The sequence below is a fragment of the Pelodiscus sinensis genome, chromosome 6 (assembly GCF_049634645.1).
Source record: "Pelodiscus sinensis isolate JC-2024 chromosome 6, ASM4963464v1, whole genome shotgun sequence".
Taxonomy (NCBI): domain Eukaryota; kingdom Metazoa; phylum Chordata; order Testudines; family Trionychidae; genus Pelodiscus; species Pelodiscus sinensis.
This window is the reverse complement of record NC_134716.1, coordinates 1,464,252-1,490,167: the sequence shown is the minus strand read 5'-3', so window position 1 is coordinate 1,490,167 and position 25,916 is coordinate 1,464,252. Positions and strand designations below refer to the sequence as shown.

Here is a 25,916-nt window from a genome sequence, read left to right as displayed (position 1 = left end):
ACTTCGTAATCTCGAGCAAAGCTCTTATTCTCGCAGCACCTCAATTCTCTAAATATTTCTCAAAGGGATGCTGTATTAAAGGTTGAGAGACGCTCAGATACGAAGATGTTCATTTAAATATCTAGATAATAGTGTGTCCTTCTGCAAGTGACATAACAGGATGGACTATTCCTGACTGGCTGCAAATGGTGTACACATTTTTTAGACAAAAAAATCAAGAAAAAACATCTAAAATAAGTCACTGAGATGCCAAAGGCTCTGAGTATGAAATCCTACAGTTTGGACCTCCCTGGTCTGGCACCCTTGGGACCTGACCGGTCCTGAAAGAGGGAGTTTTCTGGACCAAGGGAAGTCAGCCTTCTGCTAACAGACTCTGGGCTCTGCCAGGATCGGTCAGAAAATCACCTGGCTCCCCTGCCCCAGGGCCACTGGGGTCCCAACTCCTTGGCCAACCCTCAGGATGCTGGGGCTCCACGGCCCCAAAGCTGCCAGACTCAGCTGCTCTGGGGACGCTGGGGCTCCGCTGCGCCAGGGCTCTGCTTCTCTGGGCTGCCAGTGGAGCTTCATGGCGAGCCACCGGCTGCCGGCATTCCACAGCCCCTAGGCTGCCCCATGGTGCCAGGAGTCTGCTGCCCCGAGCTGCGGCTCTCTGGTCCAGCAACATCCATGGTCCTGCTAGACCATGGATGTTGCTGGATCAGAGATTCTGGGACCAGAGAAGTTCAACCTATATCACCAAAGAATAAATTGTAGAGCTGATCAAAAATGCCAATTATTTTTTCATGGGACATGAATTTATTTTCCCCACAAGTGACCCACTATATTTTTTGATGAAAAACAAACAGAAAACCAAAACATTTCTATTTAAAAAATTTTTTTTATAAGATTTTGGATTTTCAAAAAAAATACAACCGTTTATTTGTTACCATAAATTGAACTTAAAATTGAAAAATAACTGGCTATAGGCAAAAATTTTCAATTTGTGATTTCTCATAAAAACAAAAACGCCCACTAAGTCTACTGAATACTCAGATTTCAGGGGCCTCATAATTCATTCAGAACTTTATAAAAGCCTTATTACTGATGAGACTAGATTCTCTCTGTCCTGTCTCCTATTTCTGTGAGTATTTTTATGTAAAAATGTTATGCCTCTCTTGCAAAGAACAGTATATGATTTCTAGATAGTCACTAGTTTGCTATGATTTTCAATATTGTTTGCTTAGGAGCCAACAATTAAAATAGTCCTGTGATTCTAGGATGTATTATTAGCAGGAGTGTCATAAGCAAGTAATAATTCCTCTCTGCTCTGTGCTGATTAGGTCTCAGATGGAATATTGTGTGCAGTTCTGGGTGCCACATTTCAGGGGACATGTGGACAAATTGAAGAAAGTCCAGAAAAAAAACACAACAAAAATGACTAATGGTCTAGAAAACATGACCTGTGAGGGAAGATTGAAAATATTGGGTTTATTTAGTCTGGAAAAGAGAAGACAGAAGGGATGTGATAACAGCTTCCAAGTACCATCCTAAAAGGTTTTTACAAGGAAGAGGGAGAAAATGGTTCTTCTTATCTTAACCTTGGATGATAGGATACGATGCAATGTGCTTTAAACTGCAGCAAGAGAGGTTTAGTTTGGGCTTTAGGAAAAACTTCCTAACTGTCAGGATGGTAAAGTACTGAAATAAAGTGCCTAGGGAGGCTGTGGAATCTTCATCATTGGAGATTAAGAACAAGTTAGACAAACTCCTGTCAGGAATGGTCTTGATAAAAAATAGTCCTGCCATGAGTACAAGGGACTGGACTAGATGACCTCTTGAGGTCCCTTCTAGACCTATGATTCTATGTAATTGCTTTGATGATCAAATGGCAGCTTTCACATAGGACCCTCTGTTTCCCTCCATCCCTCAACCTGAAAGGAAGCTGAAGAGCTCTCGCCTGGGATATTCAAAGGATGCCAAGGCAGTTCAGCCTGGATCAAAGAGGTTCAGAAAAGGCTTGGAAATTCATATAGGTATCAGGAATATGACAACAAAAATTTGGAAGGGATATTAAACCTAATTTTTGAAGGCCCAAGCCAATTAGAGAGTCAGGATGAGTCCTCCAAAGGGTAAAGATTATCGCACATTTTCCACATCAGGGTTCTTACACTCCCTCTGAAGCATCTTGTGCAGGCAGCTGTCAGATTGACCAGGAGTTCAGTTTGCAACTCCCAATGCAGTTGATGAAGAGAGCACCTCTGTACTGACTCACAAAGATGCTGATGGTATGAGAGAGGTATGCCATGGAAAGGATGATGGGTCTCAGCTGTCAAACTCATATTTGCCCCTCATACAGCACCAGTTAGCTGTGAAGACACCACTAAGCAACAGAGAGGACACAGCAGAGAAATGGGGAGATGGAGTCACAAACAGCCAAGTCAGAACCTTTAGAGACCCAGAGCCTTCAATCATTACACACGTCTGGAGGGCAGCATTTGTGGACCCTAGGCAGTATGCAGTCTTAAACTGGAAGATTTTGCACTGGCACAGAGAGATGGATTGAGGGCCTGACCCAAAGTCAGGGAAGTCACTGAAAAGTCACTTCACTGGGCTTTGGATCAGGCCCTACTTGACCTTCCTGGCTCTTTGCAGCCCTGTTATCTACACTCGTGAAACAGGTTTATGGAACAAACATCCATCCCACAGAGACGGGGAAAGGAGGGCTGAACAAAACTTTTCCATCAAAACTGGGTTTTGATTGAAAATTGGGGTTTTGACAGAATGAATCTCTCTGCAGAGAGTGTCTGCTTTCTGGGGAAAACATGGCCTTTTTGTCAAAAAACCTGAAGTTCCAGAACTATGCACCCAAAAAGTTTTTTTTGACAAAAGATACAAGTTTTCCCTGAGAACCCCTTATTTTCTAGTCAACTCTGCACCTCAGAGGTATTTCTACTTTTCAGGCTACACCACCAGCATTTGTGTTGTGCTAGCACATGGGCCTGCACCTTGATAGCAGTCGTTGAAACACTGATTTTGAAACTTCAGCTTCAGATCTCTTTAGACGAACTTGATGTTTGGATCTGCTTAGGAAAATGAACCCTGCCCACCAATGGCAACAAATTAGCATTAATTTATCATTATAAACTTTGTTTTATAAACTGATACCAAAGAGAAGTCGAGAGTTTCTGGGAATTGTATTCAAAGGACTTGTTATGATTTTTTTTGTCAAGTACAGAGTAGGGATGTTAAAGACTAGTTGACTATCCGATAAGCAAATGGTTATCGGATAGTCAGTCGACTAGTTAATTCCTCCCTACCCCCCTTTGCTGCCTCTATCAGATATATCAGATAGAGGCAGCAAAGGAGGAGGGGGAAGGAGGAGTACTTCAAAGTAGCAGCATCACACAGATGTGCTGCTGCTTTGAAACCCCAAGGCGACATTTCAAAGGGGCAGCCACCGCACAGCTGATCTGTGGCTCAGCTGTGTGGTGGCTGCCCCTTTAAAATGCCGCCTCTGGCATTTTAAAGGGGCAGCGCTGTGGAGCTTGGGGTCAGTTGGGGACTCCCCAGCTGATCCCGGCTGATCCCGGGCTCCCCGTGGCATTTCAGTGAAACCCGGGATCAGCTGGGGAGTCCCCAGCTGATCCCGGGTTCTGGGGAAGTGCCACATGGAATCCAGGGTTAGCTGGGGAGTCCTCAACTGACCACGGCCTCCATGGCTTTGAAATGTACAGGAGCCCCTGCTGGGGGCACTTCCCGCTGGCCCCGGGCTGCATGCGGAGTTCTGCATTCCTCCTTTGAAATATACAAAATCCCCAATATGGGCTCTTGTTCACTTCAAAGGAGGAATGCGGAAGTCCCTATCGACTAGTCGAGTAGTCGATAGAAATTCCATCATCTACTTGACTAGTCAGTTAACCACAATTTAACATCTTTAGTACAGAGTGTCTTGTGTTTGATAATTCGACAGCAGTTCCAATTTCATACAACTCTGTTAGAATGCATCCAGAGTGTTAGGTCTTCTCTTCAGCCCTACCAAGCAGTCTTTCATGTGACCAGTCAGAGAATCTGATTCACTTAGACGATGAGTTCTAGGATTCAAACTCACCCATATTGACACATTAAAGCCCAGACACCACAATGGACAGTACATAGGAAGGCTGCAGCACGTGTATGGTCTTGGAGCACTACGAAAGCCAGTGTAGCTCTTTGCACATTGTACAATCCAGCTGTGCACTATCAATTCCCTAGTGCTCTCTGGCACTGATGTTGTAAGTGGTTCAAAGCAGGTGACCCCTTGTTCCCACCTCAAGCTCCATTGGTTTCACTGTGCAGTCAGAAACATCTGCTCACACAGGCCCAATTGCAGGATCAGGGTAAAGTGGTATTTTACCATGACATTTGCTACATCTATATTGCACATTGTTGCGCAAGAAGATATGTAAATGAGGCGCGGCGATGAATATCTGCATACCTAATGAGCTGGCATTTTTGCACAAGGGGCTTTGGCGCAAGAAGGAGCAGTCTACACTGCTCCTTTTTGTGCAAAAACCCCCTCTTGGGCAAGAGCCGTTCTGCTGCTTATTTTCAGGCAGAATGCCTCTTGAGCAAGAGGGTATTTTTGCACAAAATGGCAGCTCATTAGGTATGCAAATGTGGCGCGGCGATATTCACTGCTGCACCTCATTTGCATATCTTCTTGCTCAAGAATGCGCAATGTAGACGTAGGCTTGTTGTTTTTCTTAAGAACTCAGCTGCTGGAGTGAAATGATTCCTTGAGATCCCAGTTTTCATACAATAGGAAAAGTAAGTTCCCAGTCTTCGGTGGCAGTGGAAAACTTGAAAATATGTATTAGTGCCCTCTAAAGGTTTGGAAACCAGTGAGTAAATAAAAAAAAAGAGCCCCAAATGTATTGAAAAATAGCTCATGATTTTTAACTCAGTCTCTTAATTTTGGGGGGGGACTAACACATGATTTCTGAATTTTTGGGGTTGGGAATATTGTTAACAATAATATAGCACTGATCAGTAGATCTCAAAGTACTTTACGAAGGAGGTCAGTCTTGTTATCGCCCTTTTATAGAGGGGAAACTGAGGCACAGAGAGTGGGAATCAACTTAATCAAGGTTTCCAAGCAGTGGCAGAGCTAGGAATAGGATGGCTGTTGAGCAATTAGTACAAACAATAATAAAAGGCTATAAAGAGGCTGCTGGGCTCGTCTCGATAGCTGGGCTATCCCACTAGCATATGTGTAAGAGGAAGTGCTGCTAATGTATTTGCAGCTCCACACAAGGCACTAAGAATATCATGATGGCTTTGACACTATAACCCTTTGAACTTGAAAACCGATTTGTCAGACGTTTTAAAAGGACAATAAAAATCACTAGAAAGACTCTGAATTCTTCAAATTACAGCAAGATCATCCAGGGAATTTCCCATGTATGTTTTGAACTGAGAAATCTGTGGAATATATTGAAAGAAAAATAAATCCAAACAAAACCGCCCTCTGAAGTGAGATTTTGAACATGGCTGTCTCAGGAACTCTAGCATCAAAAGCTCCGATGACAGGACTCTTCTCTGGGAAGGCAGCTTACTGCTTGTGGCAGAATTAAGCAATATTAAAAATGTTTTATCAAGGATAAAAATAAATAAATCCAGGCTGTTGTTAACTGTTGGCTTCCCACATCAACTTTTAAGGGGGTTTCATTCTCAGTCTTCCCACTGCATAACAGATCCTTCAGATTATTTTTTGTAACTGATCTATGTACAGATGCTAATACAAGGCCTGATCCTGGGAAAGCATAAGCTCATTCAACTCCCTACAACGGAAAGGAGACTTGCGGGTACTGAGGTTCGTGAAGGAGGCCCTGAGAATCAGGCCATAGTTAAATATAATTAAGCACTGGGCCGAGTTACCAAGCGAGGTCGTGGAATCCCTATCACTGGAGGTTCTAAAGAACAGATTGTACAAATCCCCACAAGGAATGGTCTAGATTTACTTAGTCCTACCTCAAAACAGCAGGCTGGACCTGATGGCCTCTCAGGGTCCCTTGTAGCCCGACATTTCTATATTCCTATGAAAGGTCAGGCCCTCAGAAAGACGCTAGACAAGCACCAGTTGTTTAAGTTCTGGAAGCACAGAGAGGCTCGACGGGACATCAGGAGTCCCTTGTGCTGGCCACTGCATAACACAGAATTGGAGATGGCCTCACCCCCAGACAGTTTACACTCTGAGGCCCTGATTCAGGAAAGCCTTCCTAATTCAGCATAACACTTGTCACATGTAAGTAGGTAAGACAGACAAGTGTGTCTACGCTCCATTGTAGACCCAGATCTGTTTGTTTCCAAGCTTGTGCACAAGCGCCCACACTGCATTGTAAACCTGGGCTTACAATTGCTCAACCTGGCTCTCACTGGGGTAATACATCCACACTGCACCACACAGACCTTCTGATGTGGCTCTGCAGCTCCAGCTGCATCCACACTGCAAAATGACAGGGCTTAGATATGCATCACAATGGAGTCAGCCTCTGATCCCTTCTGCAGGTGGCGCTGAGATGCCAGGTCCTGAGTATTTGCTGATCCGAGTCAGAAAGGTTTGGGTGGACAGGAGGGATGGTTGGGCTCAAACGTGACTCTGAGCCTGGGTTTACAATGTAGTGTAGGCATAGCGACAAAGTAGGAGGGGAAGCAGTCATAGAGAGAAGTGACTTGCCCAAGATCACACGGGAAGGCTGTATCAGAGTTCCTTGAAGACATTATAGATTGCTCCATCCCCATCTAGAAGTTGAACCTCTTGTCCCCTTTTCTCTTCAGACACAGTTCTAGTGGGTTTGTTCTGACGCTCTTTCCCCAGCCTCCTCCCCTCCCAAAGGGCAGCACTCAGCTATGACATCTCCTTCACTCCCACTCTGTGAATGGTTTTATCCCAGAGTGCATGGCTCTGCTGGCAATGCCACCCCGGGATGTGTTCCCAGGCAGAAAAGCAAGGGGTAAGCTATGGGCTGAGAAAGGTAAATGACGTACCATCTGCCACAACACTTTTAAGAGGTTTAAAAATGGAACCTTCAGGGAAAGGGGGTATTATCAGGGAAAAAGCATAATAAGAAAATATTACAGCTGCAACCCTAATAGCTAAATCATGACACACCATCACTTCTAGGAGGGAAGTTCCAAACATCCTTTTAATACACTGCTTCTTCAGAAGAGAGGCTATTAAGGTGACACCATAGTTTTCTGTGGGTAATTTACTTGAGTGATTAAACTACTGTGATTTACTTGCTGGTGGAATGTATTTTGGGGGTAACCAAGCTGCAAGATGCTCCAGGGAATAAGCCAGCACGCATGGCAGCAAAGACAGGAAGAGCACCAGAGATAAAGAAAAGCAAAAATCATAGCAAAGACAGTCATGCCCATGACACCTACAAGAGAAATCTTGAACTAGCTACTTTATGAATTTCAGCCAAAATAGAATTGACAAGAAGGGTACATCTACCCTGCATGGCTATTTTGGGATACCAGAGGTATCGCGAAATAACTACCCTGCATCTAAACAAGTTGCCCATTATTTAAAATATTTTTTTAAATGACGAGTGTGCTATTTCACCATCCCTGTAAACCTCGTTGCAGGAGGGATAAGGGATGGCTCGAAATAGCACGTTATTTCGAAATATGGCACTGTGTAGACACACCAAATTTCAAAATAAATTCAAAATAAGATACGCAATTTCTCGTGTAGGGCAAACTGTGTATCTTATTTCGAGTTTAGGGTGCAGTGTAGACGCACCTGAAGTTCTTTACCATGAAAGATTAGAGATGTAGAATAGACTCTTCAGCTTTATGTCCAGAAAGGATCACAGTGGTCATGCAGTCTGACCTCTGGTGTGGCACAGCTCAGAGAACTGCTCTGAAACATTTCCTATAGGAGATCTTATAGAAAAGCCTCCCATCTTGATCTAAAAATTATCAATGAGGGCGAGTCCACCCTGACCCTGGGGAAGTTGTTTCCATAGTTAATTACTATCCCTATTAAAAATGAATGCGTAGTTTCCAAATCTGAATTTGTCTAGCTTCAACTACTAGCACTTGGATCATCCCAGATTTTCTCCTGCATTCAGGTTCTAAGCATGACGAGCACAGACCTTAGTCTACACCAGGGCTACTCAATACGCGGCCCATGGGTCACATGCAGCCCGCGGCCCATTTGTTTGTGGCCCGCAGTGCGGTTTGGGTTTACGTGGGGCTCAGCTAAAACAAAAACGTAGTGACTATAATGGTCTTTTGTTGAGATGCGTTTTAGTAGTTAAATTCCTGGACTGTCATTGCTCATTAAAAGTGCCGTCAAATGGGTGTAAATCGGTTAAATATTGTATTTTATTAATACCAGCAGAACTGACTTAAATGGGGCCTGCGTGTTGTGTAGTCTTGCTTTAATCTTTGTATTCATGCCCCTCGGCGTGAAAGAAGCTATTTGCATATATATTCAACCACACTTAAGTTGCAGCATGTGCTGTGAGGGATCATTGTGGCTCCTGGGGCTTCCAAAGTTGAGTAGCCCTGGTCTCGACATTCCCACGGAGGAAAGGATTTATTCCAGCTACCAGGAGAATGCCCAGAATCAGGGCTTTTTATAACCGAGTCCAGGTTTAAAGGGCAAAGATGGAGAGAGGGGAAGCAGAAATAGATTATGGGATGAAAGATTTTGAACAATGCTGACAATTTTTGAAAAACAAAACAGCCTCCCCATCCACTTCCGTCTTTCTTTGAAAAATTCCAACTCTCGCTAGACAAGAGATACTCAATGGGGGTGTCACAACGAAAATGTCATCATTGGGGGCGGCACCATTTTTTGTCCTCCCCATTGTTATCCAGACCTTTACCTCCTTGACGCCACGCAAACAGATCACAACCGTTCAGAGAGGGTGGACCAACAAGAAAGCACTACACCGAGCTGTTCACTTCCTGGTACCACCTCAGCTGCTGATCATTTCCTGGCTAAGACCCAGTTATCTCCCAACAGCACCTCTCCCCCGGGTCCTATGATAGCAATAGGAACTGAAAGAGCCATCATGCGTGTTGGGGAAGGTCACCTCCGGGGCAGGCTACTTCCACAACATCCATAGGTCAGACATGGAAAAATCCAGAGCAAGGTCTCGATTAGTGCCCTGCATTTTGGGTTTCCATTTTCCCTGAGTCTTGGTCTCTTACATTTCCTGAGATGATGATGTTCGCTATTATGAGGTCAGATTCTGATTCCTTTACATTGACCAGCACCCTCCCAATGGCATAAGGCACTTCTCAATGCACATAAAGGGAGGAGGATTTCGCCGACAAAACACTTCAACATTGTGCATGTTCTGGAGACCTGACAGGAGGGACAGTCTGGTGGTCAGAGAGCTAGCCTGGGACCCTGGAGACCCCAAGTCAGTTTCCTGATCTTGCACAGATTTCTTCTGAGACCTTGGACGAGCCCGGCAGCATATATTGATATGGCAGTTGAAGGCGCGATTGCAGCTTGGGCAGACAGACCAACACAAGGTTTAATTGAGCTATCCCAGCTTAGGATACCTGTGGTGACACAGCAACAGAAGATGTATAAGCCCACCTAGGACCCTGGGTGTGTGCGCTCTTAGTCTTTGCCAGGGTCTGTGGTGCTACGTCTTTATGGCTATTTTAGCTGTGTTAGCGAGAGTAAAACTAGGGTGTTTGCGTAGCCATGTTGCCAACACATCTCTAGTTGCAATATAGACTTACCCAGTCCTTCAGTTCCCCAGCTGAAGAGGGGGTAACAGCACCTCGGTACCACACAGGGACATTGTAAGGTATTCAGGGACTATGGTCACGGGACCCATCTCAGTGATTGCTACACAGAGAGCCCTGCTCACGTTCAGTGGCGAAACACTGCCCTCCGATCACAGACTACACGGTGTACCTCAACCCATGTGCTACCTGTTCGAAAGGGTGCCAGCTGCATGCAAAGGTCAGCAGTGACCATGCCAGCCTTGTTTCACTGCAACGCGACAGTTCTTCCAGGGGACAAGATCTCTGCAGTGCTAAGCAGGCTTCTGTTCCAATGCAATTAGGTCAGTGAGATCGCCGCTTATTTTTCTCATTCATCAGTTTGCCTCAGGAGCTCAGGGAATTCATCAGTTTGCCTCAGGAGCTCAGAGGCCATCAGAACTAAGAACCACCCCTGCTCCTCCTACACAGTCAATATTTTTAATAGGATGAAATCTCTTTGGAAACTAATTGGAAAGAGAGAGATGCTTTGGAAGTGATTGCTGAACAGCTGGACTGGGTAGTAAAAGGTCAATTCTTCTTCCTTCTCTTCCCCCTCACTTCTCCTATGCCCTCCTTTCCCCCTCCCCCTTCTGTTATTTCCCCATCATTTCTCTCTTCCTCTCCCTCTTCTCCATCTGGTCTGATTTTGGCATGTTTCATTTAACAATCTCCTTTCCAAATAATGAAATGAATAATGAATGGTAAGCCACAGAAGCACTCCTCTCTGGCTAGTTAGCCAGAAAACCAGACAAGAACAGTCACACCTGAAATGAGCTGGTAAAAGTGCACACAGCATTGAAGGCAAATCTGATACAGGTTGAACCTCCTTGGTTTGGCACCCTGGTGACCTGACCAGTCCTGAAGGAAGCAATTTGCCAGACCAAGGGAGGTCGGCTCCTCTGCTGACAGACTCTGGGCTCTCCTGGGATCTGTCAGCAAATCATCTGGCTCCCTTGCCCCGGGCCACTGGGCTCCCAGCTCCTTGGCCAGCCCCAAGGCTGCCAAACTCAGCTGCTCCAGGGCCCTGGTGGCTCCACTGAATCTGCCTTTGATTTGAACTCCATGAAGCTGCTTTCAGGTCCAGCAGACATGCGAATCTGCCTTGCTTACTCTCTTTTCAGCAGCAGCATTTGAGCTAAACAGTTCTTAGCCTAGGATAGCTGTAAAAATCAGTCCAGGCCCAAGTACCCTGATCAGATAGTGTGTCTAAATATCCTGCGTGTTCCGGGCTGACTGCACTGCCACAGAAATAAAACAATTCTGGTCTGTTTTTTGAAGCAGAAGCAGAGTCAGGACTAGCAAGGTGAAAGAGGCGAAGTCATGCAAGAAGTGGGGTGAAGAACAGTTCCCACTTGTTGAAAGTAGATCTGCCTGTGAGTAAAAAGATGTTTCATGTCGAATCCTTACTAGTCTGCAGTGTTTGGCTCACATCGTATTATGGTTTCCAGTGCATCCAAAATTACTGAAGATAGTGTAAGAACAGATTGTGTGTGGATGCCACCGACCACTTGGCCTTGTGCTCCTGTAAAGGAATTGGGTATAGAGGCTAAAAGAATTGAGGATAACAGACTTGATCCTGCCCTCTCCTCTTCCCTCTCCCCCACCCATATATTATTTAAACTCTTCTTGCAGCAGCCTCCCAAAAGGCAGATAACAATAAGAATAACTGGCTCCTATCTTAGCCGGTCATCTGAAGAAGTGGGCTATGCCCACGAAAGCTCATGATACCATCTACATGTTGTGTTAGTCTTTAAAGTGCTACTAGTCTATTGTTGTTTTTAAAGTTTTTGGCTCTTACCTGCTATTTATCCACAGATCTCAAAACACCATACAAAGTTCAAAAGCATTATCTGCATTTGACATGGAGGAAACTGAGGCATGCTGAGGAAGTGATTGGCCTAAGGTCACCCAGCAGGCCAGTGGCAGAGCCAGGAATAAAACCTAGGTCTCCTGAGTTCTAGTCTAGTGCACTAACTTCCAGGCAACATTGCCTTCATGGAAGCAGCTAGCACTATGCCTCTTAAAGAGGTAGCTTCTTTGTGGGTATGGGAAGGCTGACCAACTCCATCCCTTTCCCACCAGTGTTTACAATGAGAGGCTCAATGGTTTTATTTCATTCTCTGAAAGCAACAGCAGCACCAGCAAGAAGGCAGAAGATTTTGCAAGTGAATCCCGGTCGAGGGAAGATGTGGAGGATTTTAGTTTCATGGAACACTCATCCTCCTTTTGTGGGAGAGCGGTATAGCTTGGATTGCCTCCACCTCAGTAGGAGGAGGACCATCTCCTTGGGCACAGGCTGGCTAGAGTTGTGCGGAAGGTGTTACACAAACAGCAGAAGGGGAGAGTAAAAAGAGGGCAGAGATGAGCGCTCAGTTCAAAAACAAAATTGAGATGTGGAGACCAAACTTAATCAAGGACCCAAGAATTTCTCCTTTTCGTGTCTTCTGAATTACCTATACACCAATTTGAGGAGCCCACAGAAAATACACGAGGAATTAGAATAGCTCATTCGTGAGCATTAATTCAGTCTTGTCGGTATTACCGAAACCTGGTGGGATAATTGTATGTGGAATGTTAAAATCAGTGCAAAAAATGTCAGTGCCTCTTTCCAATTCACTGATACCTTGGGATCCCAACTGGGAAATGGTGTGTGACAGGTGCAGTCACAGAAGTCCCCTTGAGATTGTTCCCCAGTGTGCTGATCATGCCGCTGACACCCGCCATCTTGCTCATTGGGGCTCCCCACTACCCTATCCTGCTGGGCCAGATCCTCTGGTCTTCCCCAGAAAAGAGCTGGGATTAGGGTTAAAGTTAGCAGAGCAACGCAGACCCCAAACCCCTTCAGCTCGGGGAAGATGAAATACTAGTGCATAGCACCAAGGAAACCAACTCCTAAAAGGGACCATCTCCCTCCCCCTAAATCAGTCTCTCCTGTAATCTGACTTGGGTTTCTTTGTAACTTTTTGGCATGTGCCAGGCCAGGGGAAAACAAAGGGCCGATAAGGTTCCTGCCCTGGGGGAAAAGACTATGTAAGCAATGAGAAGCTCTGTTCTAATTCCCCCCCTCCCATGGAAATTGACCAGGTTCAAGATGGAATTCAGTACCAGGTGGTATGGTCACATGTTTCCCTAAGACCAACCACTGCTTAGACTTACAGTCCAAACAAGGCTGTTTACAAGTCATTACGTTGATCACCAAGTCATTAAGGCTGGAGGGGAGGAGGGACACCAGTAACTGTTCTCACTGGCGCATTTAAAACTACAAACAATCTGATTCTTGTATGTAAAGTATGATACGGTCACCGGGACAGGACATACAGATCCAGCAGACTGTCACATTAAAATAGACAGGTTACATGAGGTATTTTGTCTAAAGCATCTGTAAGTAATGCTTAGTTATTTATAGTCATAAGCCAATTTCATAAAGCATGGCGGGGGAGGAGAGGGAAGAACTATCACATGGGAGGGAATTAGTGGTCTAGCTCCTTCCCAACATTTTATTAGCATGGTGCTCTAGGAACACAGAATTTGCAGAACTGGATCAGCACAAGGAGTGAAACACGATACAATGCATAAATTGAGCAGGACTTGAGCCATTCTGGAACTCAGGGTTGGCTATTTTAGAGGACAGGGCAGCAAATATTTAAGCACTGAGGCTAAAATAGGATTGAATGGACTATGCCTGGTTCAAAGTTAAGTATGTGCGTAAGTGCATTACTGGAGCCTAGTCAGGGTCCAAGATATAAACACCATCAGAAAATGTGAGCATTTTCCCACTCCATAGCCCATCCTTGCAGAAAATGGGAGGAAAAGCATTGCCTTGATGCTCAAATGCAACACCTATGAGACAACAGCAGATTAGTGCCACAGAGAAAGCTGCAATCACTTCAAGCATAAATAATGCAAGATTAACATAAGTGACATAATTATTATCCAGGAAGGCAGGCATTCTTCTTCTAGCATCAGCAAATTTTCATTCAGCACAGAATGCCACCAGCTTCTAAAAACTGGATCCAGCATTACTAGTTGTTGCAGACAATTTAGAATTGAGCTCAAAATATTCTGTAATGACCAGCTATCACCTTTGTGAAGGGTCTGATTTAACTGCAGTTCATAGCCAATCAGCAAAGACTGTATTTTATTTTGAGGATGTAAATGAGATCATTGGTAGTGCTTTCTCCTAGCTTCATGCAGATCTTTATTTAGAAAGGAAGGGAAAAAATTGGGGAGAAAGAAAGAGAGAGAGAGAGGAGATGTATGAGTGAATTGCAAGAGCAGATAGGACATATTTATTCTCACTCGTGAAAGGTAAAACTTTTAGCAGTTTGGTCTGATGGATGCAATATAGCCTTCATTATGAGGCTTAATGAATTAACCTCACTGCAACCAGGTATCTTTGCTCAGTGCAAGGGTGCCAAATATGTAACAGGCAGACCAGGACCAGTCTCCAAATTGCACTGTATAACCCAAAAGAAATATGCCTCTTGTACAGAGTCTCAGCTTCCTTTATCAATAAAGTTTCTCTCTTGTGGCTACCAAATGTAGTGGATACAGCAATGGTTGCCAGAGTCAGCAAAGACACAAGGACAGTGACTCAGAGAAAAACTGTCTGATCCTTGTTAATCTGATTGGAAGGTCAACATTAAAACTCGGTGACGAGGAGCAGTTACTGACTATTTCGCTGCTGGCCATGCGAGGTGAAGAATGGGGTGGAGTGAAGCCCTGCGGTGGGAGGGGCCAGAGGAAGGAAACTGGAGATTCACAAAGACAGAAGAGCAGAAGAAAGGTAATCAGGAAGATTCTGACAAAAATTCTGCACCAATAAATAAAAATTCTATGCACACTATTTTACATTTCTGCAAATGTTATTTGTCAAATAAACATGGAGACTCCAGCATGGCATTGGGGAACACAGGCTACTGGGTGCACAGAGATGGGAGATGACAGTGCCGCTCCTGCCGGGGACACAGACTCAGTGGTGAGGCTGTGCCCAACTGACACAACACAAAGACCAGTCCTGCCCCAGAAGTACCCCGGGGCCTTGCCCCTCCATGCCAGGTCCACTAGGTGTAGGAAGGCAGGCTCACTTAGGGTGGAGGGGCCAGCAGGTAGGGGCTGAGAGAGTTCTGCATGGGGCAATCTGGGTGTGGGCATGTGGATGCCCAGGGACTTAGTTCAGGTTTCTCACACTCTTCTTCTTGCCCTATGGACCCAGCTCCTTTGGTTGAACTAGATCTCCCATGACGCACCCAATCTCCCTTCTTGGGGAGGGGAGGTGGTCTACTACGCAGTTGCTGGCCTTGGGGTGCCATGGAATCAATCATAGAATACTAGGACTGGAAGGAACCTCGAGAGGTCATCGAGTCCAGTCCCCTGCCCTCATGGCAGGACCAAATACTATCTAGGCCATCCCTGATAGACATTTATCTAACCTACTCCTACATATCTCTAGGGAGGTTGTGGCATCCCCATCTCTGGGCAATTTATTCCAGTGTTTAACCATCCTGACAGGTAGGAATTTTTTCCTAATGTCCAACCCAAATCTCCCTTGCTGCAGTTTAAGCCCATTGCTGCTTGTGCTATCCTCAGAAGTCAAGATGGACAAGTTTTCTCCTTCCTCCTTAGGACACCCTTTTAGATACCTTAAAACTGCTATCATATCCCCCCTCAATCTTCTCTTTTCTAAACTAATCAAACCCAATTCTTTCAGCCTTCCTTCATAGGTCATGTTCTCTAGACCTTTAATCATTCTTGTTGCTCTTGTCTGGACCCTCTCCAATTTCTCCACGTCTTTCTTGAAATGTGGTGCCCAGAACTGGATACAATACTCCAACTGAGGCCTAATTAGCGCAGAGTAGACCGGACGAATGACTTCTCGTGTCTTGCTCACAACACACCTGTTACTGCATCCCAGAATCATGTTTGCTTTTTTTTGCAACAGCATCACACTGCTGACTCACATTCAGCTGGTGGTCCCCTATAACTCCTAAATCCCTTTCTGCCGTACTCCTTCCTAGACATTCGCTTCCCATTCTGTATGTGTGAAACTGATTATTCCTTCCTAAGTGGAGCACTTTGCATTTGTCCTTATTAAACTTCATCCTGTTTACCTCAGACCATTTCTCCAGGTCATTTTGAATTATGACCCTATCCTCCAGAGCAGTCGCAACCCCTCCCAGCTTGGTAACATCTGCAGACTTAATAAGCGTACTTTCTATGCCAATATCTAAATCGTTGATGAAGTTATTGAACAGAGCCGGTCCCAAAACAGACCCCTGTGGAACCCCACTAGTTATACCTTTCCAGCAGGATTGTAAACCATTAATAACTACTCTCTGACTACGGTTATCCAGCCAGTTATGCACCCACCTTATAGTAGCCCCATCTAAGTTGTATTTGCTTAGTTTATTGATAAGAATATCATGCGAGACCGTATCAAATGCCTTACTACAGTCTAGGTATATGACATCCACCGCTTCTCCCTTATCCACAAGACTCGTTATCCTATCAAAGAAAGCTATCAGATTGGTTTGACATCATTTGTTCTTTACAAATCCATGCTGGCTGTTCCCTATCACCTTGCCACCTTCCAAGTGTTTACAGATGATTTCCTTAATTACTTGCTCCATTATCTTCCCTGGCACAGAAGTTAAACTGGTCTGTAGTTTCCTGGGTTGTTCTTATTTCCCTTTTTATAAATGGACACTAGATTTGCCCTTTTCCAGTCTTCTGGAATCTCTCCTGTTTCCCATGATTTTCCAAAGATGATAGCTAGAGGCTCAGATACCTCCTCTATCAGCTCCTTGAGTATTCTAGGATGCATTTCATCAGGCCATGGTGACTTGCAGGCATCTAACTTTTCTAGGTGATTTTTAACTTGTCCTTTTTTTATTTTATCTTCTAAACCTACCCCCTTCCCACTAGCATTCACTATGTTATGCATTCCTTCCGATTTCTCGGTGAAGACTGAAACAAAGAAGTCATTAAGCATCTCTGCCATTTCCAAATTTCCTGTTACTGTTTCTCCCTCCTCACTGACCAGTTCTCCACTATTGCCTAGGGCTCTCTACCCAACTACAAATCTCATGAGATGCTGCAGCAGCATTTCAGAATTTAAATATTTCACTTTTTGGGTGTGTGGCAGGGTCCTCCCTGCCCCTTTCCCTTCTTCCCATGATTAAAGCGTTAGCCACCAGCCCGGAGGCCTAGTCTAGTAGCCGCAACGGGCCCGGAGGCCTAGTCCACAGTCCCAGCAGGCCCTGAGGCCTAGTCCACACCCTGAGGGGTTGGGGTAGGGGGGTCCGGGCCCTCCCTCTCCACCGGACCCCCAACCCAAGGCCCTAATGGTGGTGGGTGGTTCCCACCACTGGCTCAGCAGGGGGTCCTCCCCGAACGTGCTGAGCCCACCGGGGCTTTCCCTGCCCCTTGCCCTGGGTTGCTTCCTACCCCAGCCTTGTGGCCAACGGAGGTCCCACCTGGCGATGCGGGGTTGGCGGCGGCGGCCACGTCAGCTGGTCCTGTCTCTGGGGCAGCAGCGCAACGGGCGTCTCCTGCAGTGGGGCGGGCGCCTCCCCGGCGGCGGCGTTGGGGGCGTGCTTGCCCCGGGGCTGGTAGTAGCAATAGTGGCGGTCCCTCCGGCTCTGAATCTGGCGGCAGGTCCGACGGCGGGCCTGCAGCTTGGGCAGGAGCTCCTTCCTCCCCGGCGGTCTGCCCCAACTGAGCAGCCCGGCAGTCTTTTATAGTGAGGCTGCACTTCGAGCATGCCCAGTAGGGCTGTGGGGGAGGAGCGTGCTCTACCCAATAAACGGGCTCCTCTCCCTCCTGCTCAGTGCGGGGCAGGTTGGTCCCGTCACAGGGTGTTTGGTTTTCAATTTTAAAAAGGAAGTTTTCCATGGAACTGGGAGCTATTTCCCTGATGAGCAAAGAAATCAAATACCAAAGGTCTTCGGCATCTACTGTAACTGGCATCTGATTTTGGCTCTATCCATGGTTGGTGCTTGGGAAATAACAACACTCCCTTCCCACCACCCCAAATCTGCTGCAAGCAAACGAAAAGGACCCAGGGGTGCAGCTGAGAGGGACATGTGCTCAAAGAGCCCAACAGAGCACAAGATATTTTTAACATCTGCTCATTGGTGTTTACTTTGGCATCTCAGGTAGGTGGGACATGCTTTGTGGGCATAGCTTGGGAAATTATCACTATTTCCTCCCTAATTCAAGTCCTGGGTTGGAGTAGCAAAATGCCATGAGGAAAAAAAGTCCCTTGGATCTCCATGGTGGAGGAACAAGTCAATGGACAACAGCTAGCTGCCTGGCTGCATCCGAGTCCCTCCCATACTGTAAGACCTAGGGTACATCTAGACTATGTTTTTTCTGGGATACCAGAGGTATCTAGGAAAAACTCCACCACATCCAGGGAACACGTTTCCTCTTCCGCTTTTTTTTGCCTTGTTCTACGAGGAACAAGGGCTCCTCCGAAAAAGGAGGCTTTTCCACCACTTAGCCCCATCTAGACGGGGCCAAATGGCAGGAAAACCTCTTCCAGAAAAGCAATTAGAAAAAATATTGCAGAATGCAATTTGTGTAGCTTTTTCCGAAAAAAGGCTCTAGTGTAGATCTAGTCCCAGAGGGTAAGGAGACTGAAGGAATGCTGCTTTGGAATCACCATTGCTCCATCTACATCCCTAGCAGGATCCAAATGAGTTGTCCTTCTCCCTATGGCTTTAGAGAAGGAGACAGATGATAATAGTAGGAGGCACAGAGGTCAGATATTTGATTCTTCCCCAGAGAATTACAGTCCATTCTCATGAAATAGTTTCCCTCTGGCAACATTTGTATGTGTGGTATTGGAAGCTCTTGTTTCTTGAATCCTCCTAATTTCGTGCCTACAATGAAGTGTCATTGCCACAGGGTGACTGTGTATTAGAAAGGGTGCATGGACCCAGATGCAGTTCTACTGCATGTTAGAAGTAGAGTGAGGGGGGGAAAAAGGAGAATTCTGAAAATTATTCTTGGAAAAAATTCAGCATTCCAAGCATTGTGTTTGTTTGTAGGCCATGTAAATACATATGGAAAAGGGGAAGTTTCTGTTCAGCTGTTCTCAGCCAGAAGTCTTTTAATAATAAATTATAGTTTGCTTTCATTCCAGGACCTCACATCATTTCATAAGATGAGCTTTATGTCAGCCTTGAAGCCATCCTTGGAAAGGAAGCATTAGGATGGGGGAGGGGGAAAAGAGAAACAAAAAACAAAACCACACCCACCACCATAAATACATCTGACGACTGAAAATTGGGGTTTTGACTTAATGAAAAATGTTGGCAAAAAGAGTCTACTGTCCCTCAAAAATCATAATACTTGACTTTTCATCCACAATTGGAAATTTTCAGCCAAAAAAATCTTTGTTCTTAAAAAAAAAAAAAGTAAAGGCATTCCATAGTGACTGCTCTCCCAGCAACTTGCCAAACCAACTCTAATTATTATCCCAATTTAAGAGATGGGAAATTTGAGGCGGGCACATTAAGTGGTTTGCACAAATCACATTTCATCACCTGGTTGAGTCTGTATCAGACACTTAGCCTCACCATAGAGCCAAGGCCTATGTGCCCACCGGGGTGTGATATCTCACATGCACTAATGTTGCATTTTTAACTGGTGCACCATACATGCGTGTGTTAGGGAGCCTTTAGCATGTACCACCCAGGTCTCCACAGAACAATTACTGAACAACATGATGTGCAGGGAAGCTCTGCGTCTCCAGCTTGCTAGTTTGAGGCTCTACTCATAACACAGAACATTGACTCTTAAATGAAAGGTGTAGCAGTGACTGGAGAATAGGGCAAAGCATCAAGAGCAATCAGTGATTGCTTTGCAGTTCCCCCAGTGGAAAACATGTACATTTCCCACAAGGAAACTCCTCTGGGTTAAGCCCACCTGATTCGATTCTAAGTGCATCATACTTTACAGTTACTGCAGTTTAGGATAGTTGTAGTAGGAATGACCAAGAGCTCAAAGGGGAAAACAAACAGGCTTGCCTGCACCTTCGGACTGGTAGGAATCTTTATTTTGTCCGCCCCATCCCACGACTTTTTTGAAAAAAAAAAATGTCTTTGTTGGTGTATGTTAGCCAGGCCTACAGGGAATCTGCCGATTGTAGTAGTTCCAATGCATCACTGTTCAAAGTAACACACACAAGGAAATAGTCGGTAGAGGTAATGTCAAACACATTTGTACCAACATCCAAATGTGAAAATGGGATTTTTATTAATAGTTCCCATAAGATATTTTGTAAATGGCCTTCAAAACATTAAGGCTATTTAATTTCTTTTCTCCAGAGAAACTCCACAAAGAGCAGAGTTCCCTGTAAGCTGAGCCCTTGGGTGGCCAGCTAAGAAATACTCAAATGCCATCCAGCTGATTAGCAGAATACCCACAGTGTCCACAGCTGGTAGCATGAGTTTTTACTGGTGGTGCACATCAAGTTTATTCCATCTATGGATGGAAAAAATTAGAAGGAACACTGCCAAAGACCCTTTGTGAAGTCTTTAGATCCCTCCATCTCTTCCCCAACACCAGCCTCTCTCTCACATATGAAGAAGCCCTTGAGTGTATGTATTTCCATGGCACAGGCGATGCCAGAGTGGACCAGTTCACTGATCTATCTAGTCCAGTGGCCAGTCTAGCATGCAGCAAAATCAGCTACTTCAGAAGCAGCTAGGGCATAACATTCCCTTAGCACAACACCTAACCCCTATTAATTAGAGATTAAGTTTTACCCCTGGTGCCTATAGGAACTGAGAGTTCACTTGTGAATTTGCATGTCCTCTGTCCTTAAACACACAGTTGTTACCATCTTTCTTGTCAAGTACAGAGACTTCCTTCAGACCCAGGCATCTTAACTCCCTACTTGGCCAGAGGGCTCACTATTGACCCTCCCTTTTTTGACCTGGAAACTAAATCAGAGGATCTTAGCATTACAGTCCTGAAATGGGAGATGTGATGTTTTTGTGGGTTTCCATCAGACTCTGGATTTCACCTGAATGCAGTACTTCATCCTGGGGATGGGAGGACTGTCAGGAAAGCATCACACAAAGAAAACTATTCCATGTTAAAAAAAATATAAAGGAGACTGATGGGTTTCTGCTTTAACAAACCATGGCTCTGTTAGGAATCATGCTATGTCCATGGAAAAGCAGCTGAGATTCAGATGCTGCCTATGATATTTTTATTCTGCTGGGTACATAGAGAAGATGGCTGAAATACAATTTGTTTTACATATGAAAAACCAGCATGGAATTTTTATATTCTATCAAGAGAAGCTCTCGGCTCCCTGAGCAGCAGAAGACTGATGAGGAAAGAATATGCAAATAACCTCCCTGCCTTGATGGGAAACAGCCACAGTAAGAAAAAAGTGACCCTCTGTATTCAAATTCCTAGAATGAGACCGGAGACTCTAATTCATCAGGCTCCAATTGCTCTTTGATCACGGCTGCCTTGCTAGCTTCATGCTGGCAAGGCCTCATAGACAGACAAGATCCAGGGCTTGATTCTCTTAGTCAGCCACATCTGCATGCAAATAAAAGAAGCTTGGCAGCACCATGCCGCCTAGGAGATACCAACTGCTGACTCTGCCACAGTGAGATGAAGAGCGCTGTTCTGTGCGAGAACAAATGGAGAGGGAGAGATGGCAGGGGGGAGGGTGGAAATAGGATTTCACTGGTCTGGTTCAGGCTGTTTTGTGTCCTCAAACAGTCAGTCATTCTTGTCACATATGCCAACTAATTTCCTCCCCTTGTTAAAACCACTGTTCAGATCACCACATAAATATAACAAGACAGAAATGTAGCACTCCTGCGGGAAGGGTCGGGGAAATGTAGAAGCAAGGAGCAATTGAATGACTAAGGAGATGAATGCCCACAACCAAGGCTGGCCGTAAGACTCAGGCATCCCTGGTGCTCCAACAACGGCTTCTGAGAAAAAGAGCATGTGCTATTGAATACAAGCCTATTGTTATTGTTTGAATGGGTCCTGCGCCATGACAGAAGGCATCATACCACTATGGAGCTACACCTCATGCTAAGCCTGGGTCTGTGAGAATTGGGCTGGCAGATTTGTTATTTCCAAGCCAGTGCTTGAACATCCACACTGCCCTGTAAACTGGGGCTGGCAACTGCTGGACCCAGGTCCCACAACCATGCTAACATGTCCACAAACTCAGGTCTGCAGCTGGATTGGTATTCTCACTGCAAAATGACAGGGCTTAGATCAGAGTCTCTATGGGACTCAGGCTTGAGCGCCATCCTGAGTCCGATCCCACCCTTACCGGGCCGTGTGGCTACAGCTTATGTGAGGTGGACTTTCGGGAATGATCCCACAATTAATCCAGGGAGGTTCTTTCTGATCGTATCACTACGGTACATTCTATAGCGGTCTGATTCTTTAGGGGAAAAGGTTCTCAAAACACTTAACATTTATTTACCAAATATCCTGTTTTGAGACATATGATGCAATTTCCTCCCTCCTTCCAAAAAAAAGTCAAATGAAAGATTTAAATAAAAAAAAAAAAAAAGTTAAAATGTCAAACACTGTCAAAGAAAGTTTCCCACAACAAAAAGGCTGGTTTGAAAATATTGACCAATTCGACTATGGGACACTGCACACGGCCTTCCATTTTGGGTCCATTTTTCTTGCACAGTTAACCTTGACTTTTGCTGCAACCCTTTCCCACCCACACCTAGAACCTTCTCACATGAGTGTGGTGGTGCTTTAAACCCAGGCTCCAGCTGGCCTTGCCAGAGCTGTAAACTGAGGCCTGGTTTCTCCTTTCACTCTGGATGGCAAGGCATCTGCTTTGAAATGTGGCTGCAGGCTAAACCAATCACGTGTGGATAGTCCTCCAGTATCTTCCCAAAATTCCCCCATGTGCTCAGAAAGGCACATTTTCTTACAAGAACAGCTCATGTTAGTGCAGCACAAAGAATCATGGGAGATGTCCCTCAGAGCCCTAGTGAGGCACCCAAGGACAGCAGTGCCAATGAAGGCACACTATCTAGTAGAACTTGGCTGAGGCCTGGTGTGAGTGGCCATCCTGCAAACTGGGTTCTCAGACATGGATGCCAGTCACCCAAATTAACTTAGCAGCAAAGAGCAGTTCTTTAGAGCCTGGTCACTGCTCGATTTGGGCCTTTAAGCACAAGCTAGCACATTCCCTCTTAATTCACACTGGTGACCAAGTGTGTTAAGAGCAAATCCCTCTGAAGTGAAAGGTCATTCCTATTTGCATTCATATTCTCCTTTTAGGTGCCTTCATAATTGTATGCAACCTGCCTTCTGCAGCCCTTCAATATGGTAAGTACCTCAACGGGGTTTGCATCATTACATTAAGCACATGTGCAGCACGAAGACATTCTAGGCTCATTATTTTCCCAGCAGATTTATGAATGGAGGGATGACACCCAAAGGGCCTACATTTACCGCAAGCCCTACCTATTCTCAAGATGGCATGTATAATTTACATTGGACATTCTTGCTTTGTCACACATACCCCCATCTGACACATTAGCATCTGCACTGCACAGGAAGTGCCATACACAGAGCATCAGTGGAGATGAATGGGGTTAGGACATGTGAGCATGCAACCAAGTAATACTAAAAATAATGCTATGGTTTTGCTAAATAGAAATGGCCATCCTCAGAGACATGAATGTTCAGGTCCTACATTAGGGTGACTTATGATTCTCCAGTTTTGCTGCCGCCTACTGTGCTTTTTTAAAGTGACACTCATACATGCGCACATGAAATGGAAATGAAAATAGATAAGGCCACTCCAACCATCATCCCTCCAAACTGCATCTTAACACCTCCAAACTCTCATGACATTTTACTCAAAGGTCTTAAAGCAAGTTGCAAAGGAGGCAGTATTATTACTCCTTCACAGACTGGGAAACTGAGGCATGGAAGGGGAAGTTGCTGCATCCCTTCCAACTCCTCAGTCTATTTCCCTGGGCTACTTCTCTACCACCCTAGCACCTTCTCTGCCCCTATCTGGGAAATTCAGCCTGCCCATCTTAGGATCTTGATCTTGCTACTCTGATCCTGCCCAGCACAGTTCTGTCCAAGGCGATCACATTTTTCCTCCTGCAAGGCAGAGCGCCTTCCCTCTTCTCGCTCCAGGGAGCAACTGAAGCGGTTCTGCCTGGCACCCCTTCTTATATGGACCTGTCCAGCCCAGATTGGTTGACTCCTCCACAGTTTCTCTAGGGCTCTATTAATCACTTAAAGCCCTATGTGGGCAGGTAGCCCATCACACAGCTTTTTCACAACACAGATGAAAATTTTCTGTCCCTGATGATTTAAAGGAGTCTAACTTCAGTAGCTTCTATTTAACCTCCTCCAGAGATGCTAGTGGACTAGAAGGAGAGACTTCTACCATACGATGAGACTATATCATATGTCCGTCCCCCCCCCCATCCCCAATTACAAAACAGAAATATTTATTGATGACCCTTTCTACACGATTGATAATTCTATCATTTTCATCTAGTAATGAACCAATAGCATTGTCAGGCCTCTCCTTGTTCCTAATATATTTTTATAAGTCGCCTTCATATTGTCATTAACTTTGAGGGACACAAATTTCTCCTTGCATTCACTTATCAATTTTCTGTAATTCCTGCCTTCTGAAAGATATTTGTTCCTCCCAACTGTTCCTTTCTTCAGTCCGTTATATACATATTTTTTTTTTTACAGCTGCCTTTTTGCTCATTGTGGGACTGTGGCTTTTGAGGGTTTTTAAGTGAGTTCTTAAATTATTCACAATTACCGTTCCCTTTTTTGATTGAAAATGTGATGTGAGCTTAATCCATTCAGCCTCAAATAGCCCCAGCAGGTGTCATCGCACTGATTTCTGCTACAAACCAACCTCTAACTCTCAACTGACTTTCTTCAGACTGCCTCCTGGCTCCTCTCACTCTGCTGTCCTTCCCAGCAAACATTTCTTCTCTGCCTCTTTGCACAATCTTGCAATGTTACTCTAAGAACCCTCTCTAAAATTCCTGTCCTCCAACCTGCCTTCATTTGTGTGTTAGCAGCCTTCCACCCCCCCGATTTGGAAGAGTCATCTGTAAACATTCTCTCTCCTCTGTTAGTTTCACTCAATATTATTTATATTTACACTATTCAAATCTGCAAAGCATGTCAGGGCACAGCGGGCCTGAAAGTTGCTCTAGAAAATACAGTGGTCTGTTGCCTCGTATTTGGCAGACACAAGCATACACATGTAATAGCATTACTGTGGGCTGGGAGGTGCATTTCGGCCTTGCTTTGTCAGCCCTAAGTAATGAGATCTCTCTCAAGGTCACATGCAGCCCAATTGATCTTGGCTTAGCTCTCTCTTGGTGTTACAAAACCCACATCTCTATTTCTGATTTGCACTCCAGAGTCCTGAACGAGCACCAAGTCTTTATTACTTTCTTTTCTCCAGACTGTGGGCTGACCCGGTCAAGGCTGAGGTTCAGTGGTGCATTGAAGCCTGCAGTTCACCCACCCATGCAGTTTGTTTAAACAAAGAGCTTTAGCAATGTCCGGTCTTTAAGTACTAATGTTACAGCTGTTAGTTGAAAGTGCAGTACCCAGAAATTCCAATCCCAAGGAGCCATAAAAATATTTAACACAACCTCTATTTATGTTCACTGTCAGATCAGTGCTCTGCAGTCCCACATTTCTGACATGGCTTGTTTAGGGAATCCCTCGCCACATGGAAAAAAATCCCAATTCTTTCAAAGCCTAAAACATAGCTTGGAAATGGCCTACAGAAGCTTTGTAATTTTAGGCTAATACCAAGAATATTTGTGCATCTTGCTGCCCACAACAGATGCTTCTGGGATCTACGATGTTCCACTTGAACCTCAATTAACCAGTCAAGGCACAATCAGTCCTAGCTAATGTTGCTCTCTCTGCTCTTTTGCAAGTAACATATGTATTCTCAGGAGACAACCCTGATTTGTACCTCACTTTTGTTTGAAGTTATTCTCCTAGCATGGAGCAAATTTGCATTTGAAAAACTCACAGGGCAACATCTGGGTGTCTGTCATCTTTCCAGCCCTTTAGGCAGAAAATTCTTTCACTAGGTCATGGATCTCAGCATCTTAAAAGGCATG

The 25,916-nt window shown here is 45.1% G+C and overlaps 1 long non-coding RNA gene across 1 annotated transcript in view; it reads right to left on the bottom strand.

The window, feature by feature from the left end:
- The window catches only part of LOC112545670 (uncharacterized), a 144,834-nt gene that overhangs the window by 104,076 nt on the left and 14,842 nt on the right, over positions 1 to 25,916 (bottom strand). The gene's annotated exons all lie outside the window — the stretch shown is intronic.